This window comes from Pagrus pagrus, assembly GCF_965226575.1.
Source record: "Pagrus pagrus genome assembly, chromosome: 4".
In the NCBI taxonomy this organism is placed as follows: Eukaryota; Metazoa; Chordata; class Actinopteri; order Spariformes; family Sparidae; genus Pagrus; species Pagrus pagrus.
The window spans coordinates 15,312,874-15,333,837 of NC_140188.1; the positions used below are offsets into that span (position 1 = coordinate 15,312,874).

The window sequence follows — 20,964 nt, forward strand, 5'->3', positions numbered from 1 at the left end:
TCTGGTAGAGCTCGTCCAGAGATACACCAACCCAAAATTGTGTTGTTACTTCCAAATCCATAACTTGCATGTGAAAGGTTAGTGGATTTGTCAAAAGTCCAATTTTCAAATGACTGCAAGCCATGCCAACAAAGAAAAACACATAGAGAAACGCTTCCATTAGCAAACACTGACAATTTTCTCAAGTCTTACAGGACCATTAAACCCTTCAGTTAGAAAAAGAGGTTTGTATGACAAAAGAAGTTTTAAAAAGTTATCATAATGCATTATTTAGCAGGAGGAAAAAGAAGAGATACACTGTGGTACAAGGCTTAAGCCATAATAATGTTTCTTTCTCTGTGTCTTCCAACAGCTGGGTCATATAATACTTTCCAAAATGTAGCTACAGAAAAGTACACAGTAGCACACAAACCGCTCGAGGTAACACAGTCTTAGAATAAACTGGTCATATTGTAATTTTTTACTTAAACGGCCGATTGTGTGTGAAAGAAGAATGTTAACAGCTGCTTGTTAGGAATGAAAAAAATCAATGTCACGTGCTGTCAAAGGAGGCTGTAAAGACAGAAGGAGCATGTAGTTATGAATAAACTCCCCCAGCCATCCCCCTTATAACAATTACCACATTGATTGGAAAGCCAATACCACTCAGCCAGACGACTAACTGGATAGATGAGAGTACGGCCCGTAAATGATCGGAATTAAGGGTCTGGTTTGAAGCGACGGCACCAAGCGTCAACACAAGCCGATGGGAAGCCCGGACAGAATGTTTCCTCGACGGCCAATATTTTGGTGCTTCTGGTGAAGTCGGGCCAAGACTTCCTTTTCCATGCACAGAGGATCAATTATGAGATTGCATTTTGGACAGTACGCACCGCCTCTTTTGCTCTCCACACCGGCTGTTTAACTGCATGCAACCAAAGCCTGCCCTGACGTGATTGGTCAATACCGCTCGGACTTTAAACGGAAACGCTTCCGATACCGAAATCTCGTCCCTTGCCTCCAGCTTCTGCATTCATATTCAGATATCTGCTCGGAGATTAGACTGTGACAGGATCAGAGCGAGTGCGTATGAGGTGCTGTCACTCAAACACACACACATGCACACACAGACATTAGTGTCTAAAAGATACTTGATTCTGACAAGCTGATAAATCAACATTATAAAGCTTTACTCTCTCCTTTTGCAAATACACACACACACACTGCCCAGGAAAATATCATCTTATTTACAATAACCTGACACTCCACTGTGCTGAAAACAGTATTAGATTCTTGATGACAAATAAAGAGAGTGAGGAAGGGAGGTGGAGAATGGCGGGAATGTTGGGATGGGGGTTTTCTTGGGAAGCTGCATTTTTTAGTATGCATGTTGATCCTGTTAGGCTGAAATGCAATAACAGATTCGTAGGTCCGCTCCACAGGAGGAAAGACCCTCGCAACTCTCTCTGACTACCTTCTATTTATCATCTGCACATAGACTGTCGCTGGAAAGAATATATTGCTTTAAAAAGTCGCTGCCGTAATAGCACTGATCTAATTTCCATAAATTTTCATCTGGAATTTGATATTTTCTTCATCGGCGAACAACATAAACTATTTAAAGAGGATGCTGGTGTGGCAAACTTTTCCTCCCGTCCTTAAATTTGCTTTTGGATATTCCCTCATGATGGATACCTCAGCAGGAGTCGGCGTAGGAGGGATTCACATATCGGGCAGCTAGAAAGCACGCACACACCACAGATGGAGTATGGTTCATCACAACATCCACGACCCGGCATGTTCCATTCATAAATCATTTACTTTCACTGTCAGGTCTAACTCTTTTCAAAGACTAACCTGTTTATTTATTAAATGGTACTGATGAATCCACAGTCTGCCTCTCAAGTGCTGAAGTCAACTGTTTGACTGACTTAACCTGTTGTTTCATGTCCATAATATCAAACACATACATACATATTGCAGTGGATGGACATAACACGAGAATCTAATTGATCAGATTGATGTTCTGCATGTATTCACACCTCCTAAACATACAGCGTTTCTCCTTTTCAAATCATCCTACCTAAATGAAAATATAGGCCTTTTTTTCCCTATATGAGTGTTATCTGATCTGACATCCATCTCGACAAGAAAACAGATTATTTTATTTATGAGGGCTGCTCTTGTAAAGGTCCATTGTGTAAGATTTAGAGGGATCTATCAGATCTATCAAATTTACCCCTAACATAATATAACATAATATTCATAATTAAAATAACTGTTTCGATTGATGTGTAATCAACTGAAACTGAGAACCATTGTATTTTGTTACCTTAGAATGAGCCCTTTATACATCTACAAAGGCAGCAAGTCCTCTCCATCATGTTGCACCGCCATGTTGCTACAGTAGCCCAGAATAGAGGAGCATTTTAGCATCTTTCAGCTAATTATTTTTATTTAGTTTTTTGGTTGTTTTGCTGTCCTGTTTTTGTTCACTCCCCCCCTCCTCTCATCAACCGTATTTTGCGATGGCCTGACCCGCCTTACTCTGCTTCTGACTGGCTTACCTTGATATTCTTACCCTAACCCTAACCAGTCTTACCCCTCATGCTTAAACCTAACCAACCCAACCAACAAGGGCGAGAAGTGCTAGCCACTGGGGAGAAAAATGCTTACAATACCTGTCCAGCAGTAAAACAACAGACAAAGTTAGCAACTAGTTGGTGAACACTGTGGAAGATTTAGCAGCCAAAGATTTATATTTCTGTGCTACAAACAAAATGGACGATAGGTTCCTCAAGTGGCCAGAAACACGACTCTAAATGAATGCTGCGGTTGCTCTTTGTTTGATATGTAACTAAGGCCATAATATGTCACGTGTGTACAGGTTTGTGATGTTTAGCTTGTTGTGGAGTTCTGTTGCAAGCGAACCAGACATTAAATAAATATATATCCATGTTATTTAACCTCTTGGCTAAAGTTGGAAAAATTGTGGTCATGGTAAAAAAAAAAATAATGTTGACTCAACCATCCACCCACAACCTCCTCTCTGATGTTTTGCAGCAGTATAACAACTCCACGCTGTCCATACCTTTGCTTTTGAGTGAGGACAGTCATTATTCACATGACCATAAGTGGTCACGTATCAGAAAAATATAAATATACAGTAGATTGTGTAAAACGTTTGAACAAACAGGCGTTGCTGTCGCTCTGGCGAGGACAGTCTCTTTTATGTTAAATCTGTTTACAGTGTCTGCATGCGGTGCACATGATTCCTTTCTATCGCGTGTCTGATGAATAATGATGGTGCATCATAAGCATTAATGGTGTGATCCGAATAAGATCTACATAGTCACACATTAGATTGATGTTCTTCAACGACAGGCACACTAAACGTGACTGGTTAGATGTTGATAGTAAAAGCCAGCAGGCCCAGTATGAAGAAGGTGGAAAACAGTGCAGCAGGAGTGTGTTGTATCACCATCAAAGACATCAGTCCCTGAGAATGTCATTATCTCTCTACAAGCATCTATGTCCAGATGGCCCTCAACCTGCTGCTGCCATCACCAGCAACAACAGGCTCTGTTTGTGTGCGGAGATATTCAAACGGGTACGGGTTTGCGTATGCATTATAGTTAATTCAGATACTGTCTGTCAATGAGGCCGAGTAGCCAACAAGCCGCGGCCTGCCGCTGAAGGCTTTGACCAGCACTAAGAGAAGGTGAAGGGACCACGTTGCACCCAGTTTGGCATCTTCACACTCGGGTGTCAGGTTTGAAATTAATTTTAGGATTTTAATGCAAACTTTCAAGGGTCATCAAGGCCCGGCTCCTGGCTACCTCTCTGACATTTTAACCCCCTTTCGAGCCAGAGCTCAGCTATAGATCCTCAGGCATGGCTCTCTTGGCTGCTCCTGATTCAAGGCCAGGGACAAAAGGTGAGCAGGGTTTCAGTGTCAGACCTTCTCAACTTTAAAAAACATGCAAAATTTAGGCCAGTTAAATCAGCATCAGGCATTATATCACTTCTAAAAAGTCCATTTTAAAAACATGTTGCTTAATAATTTGTTCTGCATTATTCTTTACTCATTTTCCTTTTCATCACTGCAGCTTTTCTGTTTCTTTAAACTGCTTATTTGTTAAAAACGGTCAGACGGATTTACTTGAAATCTGCTCTGCTCTGCTCTGAGAGGGAGTGTCTGACTACTTTGGGGCACAGATTATTCTTTTACTTTCAACACAGGCTTATATTTCATAATTTCTCTGACTTTCCCTTTCTCTCTCCATTTTTGTCCTTGATGTGGTTTATGAGCAATAACAGAGCAGGATGTGGTTACCTGGCCGAGGAAGAAAGTTGTTGACTCATTTAGTAGTGCAGGCCAAAACACTGTGAGGAGAAATACCGGTGAGATAGTGAATGAGAGAGGAGAAAATAATATGTTTGGAAGCTTTACAGGTGAGCATTTTCTAGTGGCACTTTTGGCTGCAGCAGCTCAAGCTATGAAGCGTTAATTTGCGTTTTCCATTTCCAGTTTAAACGCGCCAAGTGGTGCCCAAGATCGACCATCTCCAGAGTCGTCAGATGGGTTTTGTCATCATTCATGGACTTCCTCTTTAGATCTATTTCATCATCCCCTCGCCGTTCTAAGCACTAAGCGGTAAGTGCCAAGCAAAATCATAACAACAGCATGATAATCCGTGATGATACATAGCTGGCTACCAACAACCGTTGCACAGTGCAATAGCGAACAGCGTTAAACACAGTGAGTCAGGCCGGGCTAGCACATGAAAGGGGCTATACATAATGCAGAACAAATGCTTGATTTGGACTTACTTGATTATTTGATTGAGACTTGATTCAATGTTTACTTGACTTAATGAGTAAAAGTATAAACGATTGATGATCTTGTAAAGTCCCGAATCAGCGTTGAGGTTTGAGCTTTAAAAGTTGATTGTTGAGTCTCATTCCCAAATCGTCAAATACTGACACTTTGGGTTAGTAAGTCGGTCTGGCTGTAAACCTAAATTATTTCACCAGTTGGGAATGAGACTCAACAGTCATCCATCTTACAAATCAGACCTTTAGGGCCTCGTTGAGACTTGCATCCTGACTGGTACCTTCCCTTAAAGACTTTAAAAAAGCCCTGACAACACAGTCGGTAACAGACAAGCAGTAGACGGTACACAAGTTAAAGTAAAGGCAGTAGATGATGAACAAGACGCTGCGTGACACCATGTGTTACTTGGGTGGACTTCTGTGGGTGAGGTGAAGGTGAGACATTGGGAGAAGTAAGGGTGAGGAAGCAGGCATAGAGACGACTGAAGGGCCTGACTGAGACAGGGGTGGGAGGGGGGAGATTCAGGCAGCAGGTGAGTGTGTGCCACCAGGGGGATTCATCTGTCCTGGGTTCAGACAGGGCCTCATTAGTGAGCAGTGAATTACACTCCAGACACGTCTTTATGTAGACTAATCATATTACAGCTAGCGCGTTCAGCTTCACCCCAAGGGGAGACAGGGAGAGGAGGGGAGGGGGGAGAGGCGGCGGCGGCGGCGGTGGAGGTTGGAGAACTTTACAATCTGATTTGTCCGGGAGAACTCAATGTAATCTAGCACCTCCGACTGACACCGTTTTATCTATCTGTCCATCTATCTGGCTGCATGCGTCACATGACTCCACCCCTGCTCGCCGGCTCGCTCCCTCTCTACCTCTTCAGCGCACATCCACCCCGCAAACTCTTCCTCATCCCTTCCTCTCTCGCTTGTTTTCTCTACCCACCCCTCCACCCTCCACCTCTATCTTTCTCCCAGCTCTCTCACCCACCCACACTCTCCCTCCAAGCCAGTGAATCCCTGCCCCCACGTTGTCAGTTCTGACAAGCTGCTTTAATGGGCGATGTGGCGCGTGCCTCTGACCACTGAGCACAGTCATTAACCTTCACTGGCATAATTGAATTCAAGGTTGATTGCTCGTGACCCTCCCCCCTGCCGAGGTCCCTCTCAATGTACATATTCATTACAGGGCCCCGGCTCTAAATGGATTGCACAGGGAAAGCTGTAGCAATCATCTAGGCCGCTCGGCGGGGGCAGCGGCACGCTGCTCGGGGGCCGCGAGGGGACCGTGGACGGAGCGACGGGAGGTGGGGAAAAAAGGGGAGGGGCACTAATTGCATGCTAGAGGAAGAGGATCAGATTATGAAAAGAGTGAGAGAATGAAGATGGATCCCCGTGACACTGTCAAATTAAGGGCAAGCCTTGTAAGGCGGCGCGCCACTGAAATGTACAGTGGCACCCGCTGCACCGGAGGAAGAGGGGAGATTGGGGGAGGAGATGGAGATGGAGGGAGGAAAGAGGGAGGCAAAAGATGAGAGAGAGGCCATCGAGGCTAAGAGAGAATTGAATGTAGAAGAATGAAGTAATATAGACACACACACACACACACACACACACACATACTGCCAGTGTGGACGCACACACACGCCCAGGCTGGCTTCCGTGTGAAGGGGAGCATATATCACATCACCCCAACACCACCATTACCCCCCCACCCCCAAACACCACCACCGCCACCACCCACCCCAAGCCAGCAGGTCTCTAACTCTCCCCTCTCTAATAGCTGTCAGATTACTATCAGCCAAACAAGACATCCAGCCTCGCCTCCTCCCCTTCTCTCCCTCCCTCCCTCCCCTCGCCCCCACCCACTACGCTGCCATCTTCCACATTACCCTCCGGTCCTCCTCTTTCTCAGCTGTTGGTTTCCCTTTTCACTAACACAACCTACACCTCCTGCGTTCCTCCACCCTGTGGTACCCATCACCTCCTCCTGCTTTGCTACACCTCCACTAGCTTCCCCTACAGATGATCTACCTCAAGCTGTGAGGAGCTTTAAAGAGCTAAAAATGGGACTAGAGGGTGAGAGAGGAATGTTGTTTCATCTATTTGAAACACCAGTTTAGGATTTGTTGTTGTACCACTTTTTCTAATTAGGCACCCTTTATAAAGGATTCATAATTGTAGCTAATGGCCTTATTATCTGTGAATAAATCATTTACTAATATGTTAAAGATCATGTATAAGGGATTAATAAGAATTGCTTGTGGGTTGCTAGGTGGCGAAAAATGTCTCTGGCCTTTGTGTCAGTACTGTGTTATTAGTTAGCCTGACTGAAATATCTCAACTATTGCATGGATTACTATGGATCTTGGTACAGGCATTCATGGTTCCCAGAGGATGAATCCCTGTGACTTCCGTGATCCTCTGACTTTTCCTCTGGCGCCACCACCAAATCAAAGTATTCACTTGTTTGGTGAAACATCCACGGGATGGATGACCACAAAATTGTGTAAATTTGTCTCTAGCGCCACCATTTTGACTACAATTGGTTGGATTGCTGTGACATTTGCTACAGATATTCCCTAGAAGATGAATTTAATAACTTTTCATGAGGCATCATGTCAAAATCTTTACTTGTACAAAAATTCTGCTTTTGTGGTGGGTGATCTGTTTTAGATTGTGATCAATCTTGAAGGCATCCACAATCTCCTTTTCAGGTGAATTATTGGGATCACATTTTTTAATGTCCTCTTCTGTTTCCAACTGAGACCTCATTAACTAGCAGATCCGCGCTACGTAAACATACCAATAGAGTGATGTAGCCCAAAAGATAGCTATGTTGATTAGATTAATGACTTCATGTGGCTAGCTAGCAGTATAGCAGATGTGGAGCTTGTGCAAAATAAACCTCTTTAATGCAGTATTTTGTTTTAATGGAGCAAATGGAAAAATGTATATATATACTGTATATGTGTATAAATACGGACAAAGCTAATGACATATCCGTCAGCCTCAGCTGAACCGTCACAGCATGCTTAACTAAGATTACTAAGGATAACGTGCAACATCCCTGCTAAACAAGAGCATGTTAGTAACTTCACAATAAACATATTAGCAGTTATCTCAAAGATGCTAGTGTGACTTTATTGTTTTAATCTCTAGCCATTTTCAAAAAAGGTCAAGCAGTCTTCCTGGTGAGTTAAAGAGCTAAACAGGCGGGAGGAGAATAATGACCAGTCAAAGGGATTTTCCACAACCTGGCCAATCCAAATGTTGGCCGCATTATTGGCTAATAACCGATCTAGAGCGCATAAGCAAATGATTCATTACCCGTTGATAAAGTGTAACTGTTCTTTATGTAAACAGTGAGTTCTGAGTTTGCCCTTTTGTTGGCCCTGTGCACCGCTACTGTCGTCTGGCCGGAAACCCCTCCGCCCTTACAGACAGCCGGCGGTCCACAGAGAGTCATCCAACTGTCAGTGCTCTGTACTGTTCCAGCTTCACGTATGTGGGCAGTGTGTGCGCACTGTGCGAGTGTGTGTGTGTGCGTACTCATGCACATGCGATCATCTTTTATCCCCCCTCATCATCACTAACAGGGTTTCCCAGGCTCTGGCCAGGAGACTGTGGGTCACAGGGCAGGAATCAAACAGCAGAACAATGGAGAGCTTCCTCTACTTAACCTCCTAATGGGCTCTCAATGGCTCCCCTGGCTCCCTCCAAACTATCAGCCACTGGATTCACTTACCTCACTACACCAACCAGGGTGCGTGTGGGGGGTCTGAGTGGTGTGGACGTGGCACACTGCAAAGAAGGCGTGCGGATGTGTGTGTGTGAATGAGTGTAGGTGTGAGACAGAAATCCAGACCACAGACAGACAGACAGAAACACAGAGGAGGTCCAACTGTTTCTGATGAGCTATGTGTTTTTTTCGTGTAATGGCATGCAGGCGGCGGATGGGAGAGCTGGAAGTCTTGCGTTCTCACAGCCACCTACTCGCCAAGCTCGACCCGTGTTAGCCAACAAAACATGTTCTCAGGTGTGTGTCTGCGCTGACGCGTGCCTCCACTGACCGATATAGATGTCAGCATATGTGAGTGCACAAGACTTTAGCGTGGAGGCACTCGGCTGTGCCAGTTACACTTCAATAATTACTTTCAGCTTGTGCTCCATCCCTGAGCACCTCGCAGCCCCCAAATCTGCACAGACAAGTGGCCTCATTTATTTCCATGGAGGAAAATAATTTAGCAGTGTCGGGCGCTAACGAGCTAGAGCGGAGGGATTCCTAATTAGATTCACTTTGTTTGTGTCATTTTAATTACGTTGCGGTCCCCAGCAGTGGAGCCACCAGTGATCCTTCAGTCTCTTAGCGCTGCTGCCGTGCGTGCTACCGCACCGTGTCCCAGAAGAGCTTTACAAAAACTAACAAACTGAACTCCCCTTCCTGTCAACCAAAGCTATGACAGGCCGGGGTTTATGTTAATTTGTTGATTCTGGGCATGTTTGGCTGCTGTGTCACTTTAATCTCCGAAAAGCACCACAAAGGTCACTGTCTTCTGATGCAAACAAATACACCCTCTCTAAACTTTTTTGGTGATGAATCATTATTTATTGCCGTAAATGAAAGGCATGGGGGACAGCTTTTCCTGCCTGTGTAGTCTTAAGCGGTGTGTTTATGTTCTGCTTTTGAAGGGAAAGCTTCACTAAACCGAACCACTTTGAGGTTTCTTTTGAAGTATTCCCCTAAGACACGGTTGCTAATTATTTGGTGTTTCATGATGAATTCAGCTCAGTTCATTAGACTGTTTTAACTGATGTTGCTGTCTTAGATCCTGTCTGCCTAGACGCACACACCGAACCATTTAGATAATTGAGTGATTAATTGATACCTAATGATCAGCGCAGACCTTATGTTCTACTTTCATTTCAAACTTGACAATTTATTATCAAGTTATTACGTGCAACTTGCGTGCGGCAGAAAGTGATGTGAAGTCAAGTGAGTTTTCTGCAGCCATTAGACGGGTGACGTGAGATGTTTCGCCTTATATCAGTATGCAAAAGCCTCAGATGTATGATGAGAAGAAACAATCAACTCAAAGTAAGAGCTGCCCAGAAAGAAGGAATTTAAGAGAACCAAAGAGATGAAGAAAGAAAGTACACGAGAGACAAAGAGGAACCCTTGAGGTGTTACGGCGTCCCATCAGTGGTGTTGTAAGCGAGGGTTTCATCCCATCTGTCCCATGTTGTGTGATAGTGATCAGTCTTCAGGGACCCACCTCCACAGATGAGGTCAGCCTTTACCTGTCAATCACACTGCTCCGGGCCAAGGCCTGGTCTGCTGGGGTCACCTCAAGCCGGGAATCCCAAACCCCCAGACCTCCAAATTGCAAACACTTTAGGATGAAGAGTTTTTTTGTTTTTTTTATGGACCCAGCTCTGCTTTGTGTTAACCAACAAATTATTAAATGAACCTTTTAATTTATCTTGGCTCGAGGATATTCCCCCGAGCAATGCGATTGGAATGACACACCTGTTTGTTGGCAGACAGTATCTGGAAATCTGATCATCCAATCAAAACAATATTAACACACTGAAGTCTTGCATTCCTGAAATGGAAGAGGTTATCATTTCAAAGTGTGTGCAGCTATTTTGTGAAATGCCTAATTGAAAGCACAGATTGTTCTGTCCTTTAAAAATATGACTGTTTGAAAGTAAATGTGTGTTTTTTGGTAGCAGAGGTTTTTTAAATTCAAATTCAAACCTAACTTTTTATGATATAATTAGCATAATGAAAAGTATGGTATTAGTAGGGTTATACTGACTCTGTACCACTGTAGCTGAGGATGAGAAAAATATTCATGACACAATTATAATGTTCCCACGACAGCCAATGTCAAAACCAACCACACATGACAGTTTAATGCGTTGTTGAAACAGAAAGCTAAATGGTTTCTTTAATCTAGATAATTTGGCCTGCTATGGCATGTTTATGTTATGTTGTCTTGGTTAACGTCAGGTTGTCATTACAAAGATATCTCAAACATTGCCAACTGTGCGTTAAAACAGTCATAAAAACTCATAAAGACTCCTTCATGCTCTTGACATGTGCCATGTCTGTATGCTAAGGCTAAGCTAACCGCCTGCTGACTGTACCTGAGCTGTATTTTCCAAAATGTTGAACCGTTCCTTTAAAACTTCGGTCATTTGGCTGTCAGTCTCTTGGACGTGACCCTCTGCTGCATGTTCGTGTGTGTGCCTGGATGTCTGCGTGTGTCTACTAAAACTAACACAGCTGATGAGCTGTATAAACATCTGAGCTGATCCCAGATATCTTTTTGTCCAGGAACAACATTTGAATCTGCAGGACAATGCCTGCACAGAGGCTACACAGCTGTGTGTACACACACACCAAGGTCCATCGCTACAGGGTCATCATACTCAAAACACAGCGTACAGTCACCAGAAACACTTTACAACAGGAAGACAGTAGCTGCTCCACACCAGGGAAATGTTCATCTTCCTACTGTTTTTGGATTGACTTCTTTTCTCATTTCGCCAACGTTGGTACAAACTTGTTCTTGTTGTTGTTCTTCCTCTTGACGAGCAGTATGTTGTAACGTGCGTATGTCAGCACTGATTGCCATGCTGCATAATGTAAAGTCGTGAATGTAAAGCAGCCCATCTGTGATTGTGAGTTCTGAGTCAAGAATAAAGATGCAAACTGTGGGTTAGATGTGCAAAGGCTGTATGTCTCTAATATGCTAGTGCAAAACACACACACACACACACACACACACACACACACATTGCTGTGATGGGCTGGCTGTCTTACAGTGTGGGCCATTTGGATTTACTGGAGGGAATAGTTTTTTTTCTCACTCGCCCGAGCAGATAGTCTAATCTGTCAGTGTTAACATAATGGAGATAACTGGAAGCACATATTTAAAGTCCATACCGGCAAAAAAAGTGGGGCAAGAAGTGCATTTAGAGATCTACTCTAAATCCATTTGTGGGTTAGAGCTTCAAAAAGGCAAATCTGTCTTACATGCAACCTTTTTGTTTGCATACATTTTAGGGTACATCCTTATTCTCGAATCTTTAAAGACGTGTGACTAATTCGGCAACACATAGAGCCCCTCATGAGTAATTCCATCACCAGAACTCAATAGCTTTCATTTAAATAAATGCAGACTAGACTCATGTTTGAGGACACTATTGATTATGTTATAAGAGCTGGTATAAGTGAGGACCCGCTGAAGGCTTAATGATTCTTGTGAAGAGCTCACCCTGGAAATTATGTGTTGGCTAAGATCCGATTAGCTTTCTGTGTGAAGAGCTGTTGGACATTTTAAATGAAATACACCGGCTGATACAACAATAACAGCTTATAAAAATGATTATGTGAACAAACAACACCACAGTGTGAGCAATGGCGCTCTATTTTAATCAAAACTTCACTGAGGAGAAAAGGCGTCGAAGAATCCAAATGTCTAAAAATCTGTCATTTTGACGACTGTGATATTTGTATAATTAAAAAGGAGAGGGTATCGTCTAGCCCATATATGATATGACTCCTGCACTGATGAAATTATCTATCTTGAAATAAATTAATATGTTTATCAGGTACAGAGGACAATTTAATAACTCACCTGTCAAAAGTACCAGATTATGTCTGGGGAAACTGGCAGCTGATAATTACCCACGATTCATGCCAGAGGTTTGAATCTTTGCAACAGAAAATTGATGAAACACAATCTAAATTAGGTACAGTAATCCAGTCCAAGGTATGATGGGAAAAGGCCTATGTAAGGTGGATAAATGAAAAAGATTCCTGGGTTAGATTTACATAACCATAAGAGCTCTTACAAGCTCAGTTTCATTCATTTGGCCGTCACTCTTAAGTTACACAGTTACTCTCTTTATGTGATCCATTAGGAGCTGTTTTCTCTACACAGTGACCTCACACACACACACACACACACACACAGACATATGCTCCAATAGGACTGATAGGACTCTGTCTCATGTTCAAACCACCTGGATGTGGAAGTGCTGTCCGCTGTCCTCTCAGGCCACATGCTAAGTGCAGCCTCAGGTCTGTATATCTGACTGTCGTCTCACTATCAGGTTAACGCTGCCGTGTCCTGATAGATCTCACTTAATGCATCCTGTGGTCATTTCTGGAGAAATAAATAGCTGCCTAAACCTACTCTTGCTGTCTCGCATATTCAAACATGAGCAGGCACACACCAGGCGTGCGGTGACTCGGTGTGACATCACTCTTCCTGTCATTGCAGGCTGTTTGTTGACAGCAAATGTGAACTGGCTATTTACTCTAGTCTGAAAAGTAAATAATAGCATCACTTGGTTATGTTTGACCATTAACTTTTGGGCGCTAATATTTAGCTGATGCTGCATTCACATGGCAGAATGAAAAGGATGTAAAAAAACCTCCCTCTTTTAGCCTTGCAATCACTCAAAAATCATGGAGCCCTGGAGAAAGGCCTGGCTCCGGTTCTTACCAACCCCCTTGCGGTTGCAGGCAAAACAGTTGCCTTATTTCGCCCAGGTGTCATCCTATCCAGTGGCACGTAGCAGAGGCGTCTGGTCGTCGGCCTCTCTTCCTTGGCTGAGCCCTGGCATTTAAATGGCTAAATCCTGCAAGAGAAAAGGTAAGAGCAGCTAGCTTGTTTACATCCCTGCCGGTAGCGACCAGGTTAGTATGAGCGTTATCTGCCAGCTTTGAGGTTGATTTTTCCAGTAGTTGAGAGGATTTTTGAAACAGTAACATGCAGATAGTGGAAAGGAGGAGAATGCCGCCTCAAGAAGAAACCCAGTGGCAGGCTTATACCCGCAGAATACGCATGGTATTAGACCACATATTTGAAGCAGTAGAAGGAAAATAGCTCCATATATTTGTAAACACTTATTTGATCTCTTGCCGATCGTCAGATGAGAAGATTGATGCCACTCACTTCAGAATGGTAAACTTGCAATTGTAGCCAGCAGCCAGTTAGCCTAGCTTAGCATAACGACTGGAAACAGGGGGAAACAGTTAGCATGGCTCTGTCCAAAGGTAACAAAAGCTGCCTTCCATCACCTCTAATGTTTGCTAAGAACATGTCACGTCTTGTTTGTTTCATCCATACAAAAACCAAAGAGTAAAAACAACAATTTGCTGTTTCACAGGGCGTATGTCTTGGCCGGGAGCAGTTGCCAGGCAACCGACGGAGACTAAGCTACTGCTCCAGGTACAGACCAGGTTCAAACATACAGTGTAAAACTCCTTCTTTAATTAGCTAAACCTGGTGTTATTATTTATAATGTTCAGCCTTATTTTGATGTAAGTGCCAGTAATAGTGGCCTTACAGCAATTTGGCCACCAGTTTGTCTGTACAGTATGACATGAGTGTGGCATAAGTTTAGAAAGTTTAGATGTGTTTTTGTATTATGGGTTACAAAAAGGGACCCAAATGCAGGGATGCAGAGGCGGGGAGGGGAAAGGACAAAAAGTGAGCTTTAATAATAAGCTGATATACAAAGTCCAAAATCCGAAATGCAAACAACAAAAGGCCGGCAAAGCAAAATCCAAGGATAAAACTTAAGAGAAGGACAAACCAAAAGCGGGGACATGGTGGACACATGAGGACAGGTGAGGAGGCACAGGAGACATGGAAAATGAACAAACCTATGACGCGTAAAGGAAAAACACAGGGTACATGGGCTACTGAACAAATGAAACGAGGCACACACTGAAAAAGGGCAGGAAAACAGACAAAGACAGGAAGTGGAAAGTAAAACACGACACCTGAGGATTTAATCTACAAAATACAAAATCAAAATCAACTGACCAAAGTCCAAACCATGACAATAGGTGTTGTTGTATAACCGACATTACTGAGTAATTCTGCTGTCTTTATGACTCTTATTTACTTGTGCCACTGTTATCTAACTTTTAGCACGTCATAATTAGCATTTGGTTTTAACACAAAAGTAAAACGAAAGTGGGCATAAAACCACAACATCTGTTGTTTCAAGTTGCCTATTGATGACCGACTGGAATATCCCTTTCAAACAGCAGACGTGGGCACATTCACATATACATTAAATAATAACCTAATTAACGTCTCAGTTTCACCTCTCCTCCTTCCCGTCAGTATTGTCAAAACAACCTCCACCCCTGGTAAAAACATTGTCTTCGGCCTCCAGCCTGTGTCGGGATGCAGGTCGTGGGGGAGTCTCGGGCTGGAGAAGCAGCTCTTTCCCTCTAACAACAATGTGACGAGAGTATTACCATCATGTCATCATAAAGCAGCCACTTTGCAGTGAAGTTTTCCAATGAGTGCTGGGATGGATATGTTCAGAGCTCTGCATATGGCGGACAGCTGGACCCCTGGCTAGAGACGAGCCAGCAGAGGGGAAGCATGGCAGGCGGCAGAGTTTTTAATCTGTCTGTCTGTGTCTCCTCTCTGTTATTAACCTCACGCCCTGACAGCCTGCTCCCTGTGACACTGACCTGCTTCACCTAATGAGCTACCAATTACTACAAATTAGGCGAGAGAGAGGCCACTGCTATCATCCACTCCACACACTCTTCTCAACACTTCTGTGGGATTTGGACGTAGCGGGACGCACAGGTAGAATAAATAACGAGGCGGCAAAAAAAAAAAAAAAGACGTGACAGTGACGTGCATTTTGGATTTCTGGAGGTGTGACGTTGAGAAAGGATGCTGTTAACATTGTGTATGTGCTGCTGTGCTGCTGTGGACTTAGCGCTGTGCCTTGGTGCTTCAGCCTGGCACCTCTAGTGAGTTTCAAAGATCATTTGTATTTGCACCTGCTCCTGCTGTGCTGCGTGTGTACGTGTGTGCGTGTTTGTGCTACGCCCACATAGTTGGTCTTTAACCTTGCACACCTGGCTACTCTGCGAGACCAGCTTCTCTCTGGCCCATCTCGATGTTTATTCATTTATTTATGGGAAGCCTGGAAATCATCGCCCTTGTCTCGGTCTCCTGTGGCAGCGAGGGAAGGCAGCCCAAATTTATGCATGGCAGCAGAAATTAATTAGGCATCAATTAACTCATGCTAATGTGTATGCATTGAATTCTTTTTTTTTTTTAAGAGCCCGCCTGTCAACTAATTTGTAAAAACTGTTTCACAGAAACGTCAACAGTCGGGAACAGACAGTGTCTTGTAGGCTATTTTCTCATACACAGAGAAAAATATGAAATCAGAGTGGGATAGAGAAAAGCCTTGAGATGTTAATAAACAAAGCTGGAGGAGGAGGAGAATGTGGCCTGCAGAGGTCACAGCACTGGAGCCTGCTTCTCCTCTTCATTTAAGTGTGTCCCTGGCCTGGAATGGCCTGCAAGCTACGCACACACACACACACACACATTCACAGAAAGACTGAGAGAGTGAGAAAGTGAGATGGAGGGAGAGGAAAGGGAAGTGAGGCGTTTATTTGTTGCTTCGCTCTTAACAGGCTGCTGGTTCGGCAGGGAACCCCCAAAGGTAGAGTTCAGAGAAAGCGTGTGTGTGTGTGTGTGTGTGTGTGTGTGTGTGTGTGTGTGTGTGTGTGTGTGTGTGTGTGTGTGTTGTGAGCCCGCTGTCTCGGCGCTCTCTTTTGCCAGGAGGTTTCCAACAGCTCTTGTGTTAATAGTGGGCTAGCCGCTTCGACAGCAAAGAACACTGGTTGTCTGGTTTTATAGAGAAAAGTCAAGGGATCATCAGAATTGCATATATTCGTTCACATACAGTATATTTAGAGAGTTAAAGGAAGAGCTGAACCGATGAAACTAATTTAAACTTCTTCTTCTAAAATAAACCATTATTTCTCTCTTTGCCTCTGTTCTTTGAGCCAGCAGAATAGGACTGAAACCTAGAGCACAGCTCAGGCCGGAGCAAAATCTTACATGAAATGAAATCCACCATCCAGCATCGAGTAACATGCCCCGTGTCGTCTGACTGCTGATATATACGATGGTTATCTGGCTATCTCGCTGTGTTCTGTTAACCTTAGCCTGCTCACATTGAGGACTCTTAGCAGCGTACCGACAGCTTGATCAATAGGTCAGCGTGCTGACAGCAGTCCTCAGGGGCCTGGTAGAGGGAGAGACTGGTTGGGTTGAGGAGAAAGGGGGTAGTTAAGGGTGATCATGTATCCCGCAGACACCAGAAGCACCCAAAGAAAACCCGCAAAACACTCACTTAACAGATGACCCAAACCCCAAAACCGCTGGAATACTCACTGCTCTCATACCTGAACCAACAGGCTTACAAAGGGTCACGGGACAACAATAAAATATTTTCTTTTTCTGCTCTGTACTTTAACCTCATCATCACCATTATATTTAGTTTATAGGCTTGTTATGTGTATGACTATATAACGTAGATCTATATCAATCTATACCATCAACAGTTTTTATTTCATCCTCTGGACAGTACTACCTTGAGTTATTCCTACTCATGTGTTATTATCACATGGCCTGAGTATCCACCCTGTCCTCGTGTCGGTCTGCATGACAGACAAATAAAGTCTGCGTTAGGCACACGGGAGATGCCGGCCCAGATAACCCCGCATTTATATTCAAACGGAGCTTTTGACAAAGCCTTAGCAACAGGCTCCTTAATCAGCGGGGCTGGCTCCGCGAACCCCCGGCCTGCCTTCTCCTCTCCTCTCCTTACAGCCGTGATCTTGAGAAGGAGCTTTAAATTGGAAATTATTACACATTAAACCCTGTGCGCACAGGCCAGGATCGAACTGGATCAATACCTTGCCCGGCACAATAAATCAGACGCTTTCTCTCCCCTTCTCTCTTTCCCCCCCTTTGCTTTTTTCGAGTGGCTATAGGCCACAGCTCGACTGGAACATATTTAAATTTTCTTGTAACAAATTAATTCCAACATTTTCTCTTGATTGAATTAGGCCAAGTGCTGGTGCTGTCACAAGTGTTTGGGCTGCTCCTGGGGAGAGACAAATTGCCAGGCCTGGACACGGGTAACAAGCGGTGGTGTTGAGTCGCTGATAATCTCCCCACTAATTCTCCATTACAGCAAAATGAGGCCATAAATCTTCCTGACAGCTGATCGATGTAAACATTGTTTCCCCCATGATTGCCAGCTCTCCCAGCGGAGCTACTGTCCGCTCACAATCCGCTGAAATTACTCCGGCAACCAGCCCTCCCTCCCTCCTTCTCCTCCCTGGAAGTGGAGTGTGTGCGTGTTGGACTGGCCTGGCGGGGAAACCAAAGTCAGTGCTGTCCTGTCGAGGTGGCCATCTAATTTTAGCTCAAAGCTTGCTAAACAAATGGAAAATATTAATCAAAATGTCTCCTGTTTAACCACTGGCACGAGCAATTCTTTATAGAAGAGTGATTGTTCTAGGCTACTGCCATGCGGTCACACGGCGTTGCAGGTTGAATGAAATGAAAAAGACTGTTGAAAAATGAAGGAAATAAGAAATAGAGGGTGTAAGATGCAGTCAAACAATGATTTCTTTTCTAAATGTAGCCATCACTCCTCCTCCTCCTTCTGTGTGTGTAATGGCATTAGGCAGAGTAAACGGCAGTGAAAGATTGAGTTGTCAAACAGTCAAAGCACAAGGCTCGTTATCAGCGTGTTCACTGTCTGATAATATTCTACACCATTATTAAAATCCAATATGCATGCAATTACAGAGACAGGGATGCTGTTAAAACGCGTCGCCTGGCTGTAATCACAGACAGAGAAGGCCATTTTAAGACATGCCACTTTAAGAAATCTGTTCAAAAAGGCCTGTTTAAAGCATTTTGAGTACTTGTTTTATTCACATATTGCAATAAACAATTTAAGCCTGTGAAAGTGAAATTGGTTTAAAGGAGAAACCAGAGGGCATGCTCATGTGGGCAGATACTGACTGCTTCATTTTTTATTTTTCTTTATCTTATTATCCTCTTGATCTTTGTCATTTCTCAGAGTTATTCCTGCACGTCGGTTTCTCTGCTGCTCTCTGACTTCTTGCTTCTGGCGTTATTCTCAGTCTGTGCGTTTGCTCTTAATTGGCGGGTTATTTACCACAAGTGCTGATGAGTTATCCTTCATCTTTATGAGTAAGAGAGATGGTCAAGACAGCTCTCAAAAGTTTGATATGAAGAGACTGACGCGTCTACTATCGATGCAATACTGGGTTAACTCCAGTATCAATTGGTTGCTTTGACCTGGAGCCATTTTTCTTGTGTTACTTTTGGGTTTTTTACCCAAACTAAAATGGGGTTATCTCAGCCCAGTAGTTTGACACGACATGCTCATACTTTACCCCAAAACTTTCACAAATGTACTGTTAGTGCAATAATCAATATTGTTAATATTCAGAAACAAATAATGGGATGTATGTTACAAAAGCACTAGAGACAGTTTGTAACCATGCTCTTTAGTTTGGGTGAACAATCCAACTAGATATAAAAAATAACACCCACACTGGGTCACAACAGCCCACTGTCTTATTATGGTTTTGCAGAATTTTTTAATACTTGATGATAAAGTCGGCCTACCTTGGTACTTGAATCTAAATGACCTACACTGTTAGTTTTACATTCGACAAGACGATACTTATCCTCTACTTTGCGGCTAATGTACAGCCTCTCTTCTCTCCATCCATTCAGCCCACTCTGGCTGCCTGTACGGGAACATTTATGAGTCCTGTGACCACGGAGCACCCAGGGAGCATGTGCGACAGACCAGGAGACATCCCACACTGGCTCTAAAGGTTACTCAGGCCAGCACTCCATTGCAATTGGTCCCTGTCTGGCTCTGTCACTAGCATTATGACTTCATCACCCTCGAGAGGAGAGGAAGAGAGAGAAAGAAAAACAGTTTGCACTCATCCGTCAATGTCCATCTCAAATTACAGCTCAACCAATCACCGGCGAGGATCAATAGGGAGCGGCTGGGCAGGTTAGGGGGGGAATGAAGAGAGGAAGGGAGGATCTGAAGATGCCCGCTGAAAGACAGAAGAATAACTGATCAATACGGAAGGATGGATTTTGTCATTTTGAAAAGGGCTGTCAGAGGGTCGTTCACTCCCACCTGCTCAGAGCTATAACCTCCAGCTCAGGCTGCGGATGACACGTCAGTCCATCACGTCGCCGCGGCCTAATTCTTCTTCGCCTCGGCCTCGTTCGCGACGATAGCACTGTTGGCATAAATCATAACTTCTCACGATGAGCAGGTATTATTTTCATTGGCTATCAATTTGCATAGATCAATGGTACACCTTCAAAGGGCAATCTCAAACAAAGATCTGTCTCCGCGTGGTTGTAATTGCAAAGCGATTTCATAATATGATTTCATCCTACGCCTCCTCCACATTCCAAGTCACAATGTGTGTCGAGCCTGACCCCTGCGCTCCACCACGCATGAAGAGAGAAATATACACTGCCAGCGCCGGTGTGATGAGAGCGCCGTGTGTACGCTGGGTGATTAACTCAATAAGAAACAAAGATCTCCTTTATTGGGACGCTCTCTGCTGTAATGGTTGTTTGATTGGAAGCCAGTGGCTCTATTGACAGGTGAAGTGGACTGATTAATGGGGGCTTAAGCCAGTAAGGATAACAGTCCTTCACATGGCTTATTTAACTCTGAAAGAGTGACTGATGGTCCACTGCAGGGGTGTCGTCTAAATCACTCCCCACTGAAGCCTCTGAGCTCGGTAATGGAGCCATTTATGCACAATCCCTTTAGGAAACATTGATTTGGTGGATTTTAATACAGCCCTTTGCTTACTTTTGTTCTCAGCATGTGAATGCTACAACTAGCACTTGAAGCTAATTATAACTAGATAATGAGAACCATGAAAAATGTTCGATATTCAATCTTAAGGTCAGAGCAGTTTTTAATTCTAATAGCTTACATAGTAAGGGATACGTTTTCCCAAGGAAGAAAAAAAAACGCTTTCAAGAAGAAGTAATTACTTTCTGGGCGGTAATTAATAACCTTAATGGTAACCCTGGGTCAAGAACGTATTGATAGTTTTAATTTATAAGTTAAAAGTTATTTAAAGTGTTCCAGCGTAACCACTGTACCTTATAGCCTGCAGTGGACAAGCTGTCTATTACAGTCTGTTGTATACTGCCTTATGCTAATCATTTGACCTAAGGTGCAGAGTTTTAAAATAAG

The 20,964-nt window shown here is 43.7% G+C and overlaps 1 long non-coding RNA gene across 1 annotated transcript in view; it reads left to right on the forward strand.

The window, feature by feature from the left end:
* The window catches only part of LOC311256177, a 35,909-nt gene extending 24,367 nt beyond the window's left edge, over positions 1-11,542 (forward strand). The window contains exon 2 of the long non-coding RNA XR_014622454.1: positions 11,153-11,542. This is a non-coding gene — a long non-coding RNA (uncharacterized lncRNA). The remainder of the gene's footprint in view (positions 1-11,152) is intronic.
* The last annotated feature ends 9,422 nt before the right edge of the window (positions 11,543-20,964 follow it).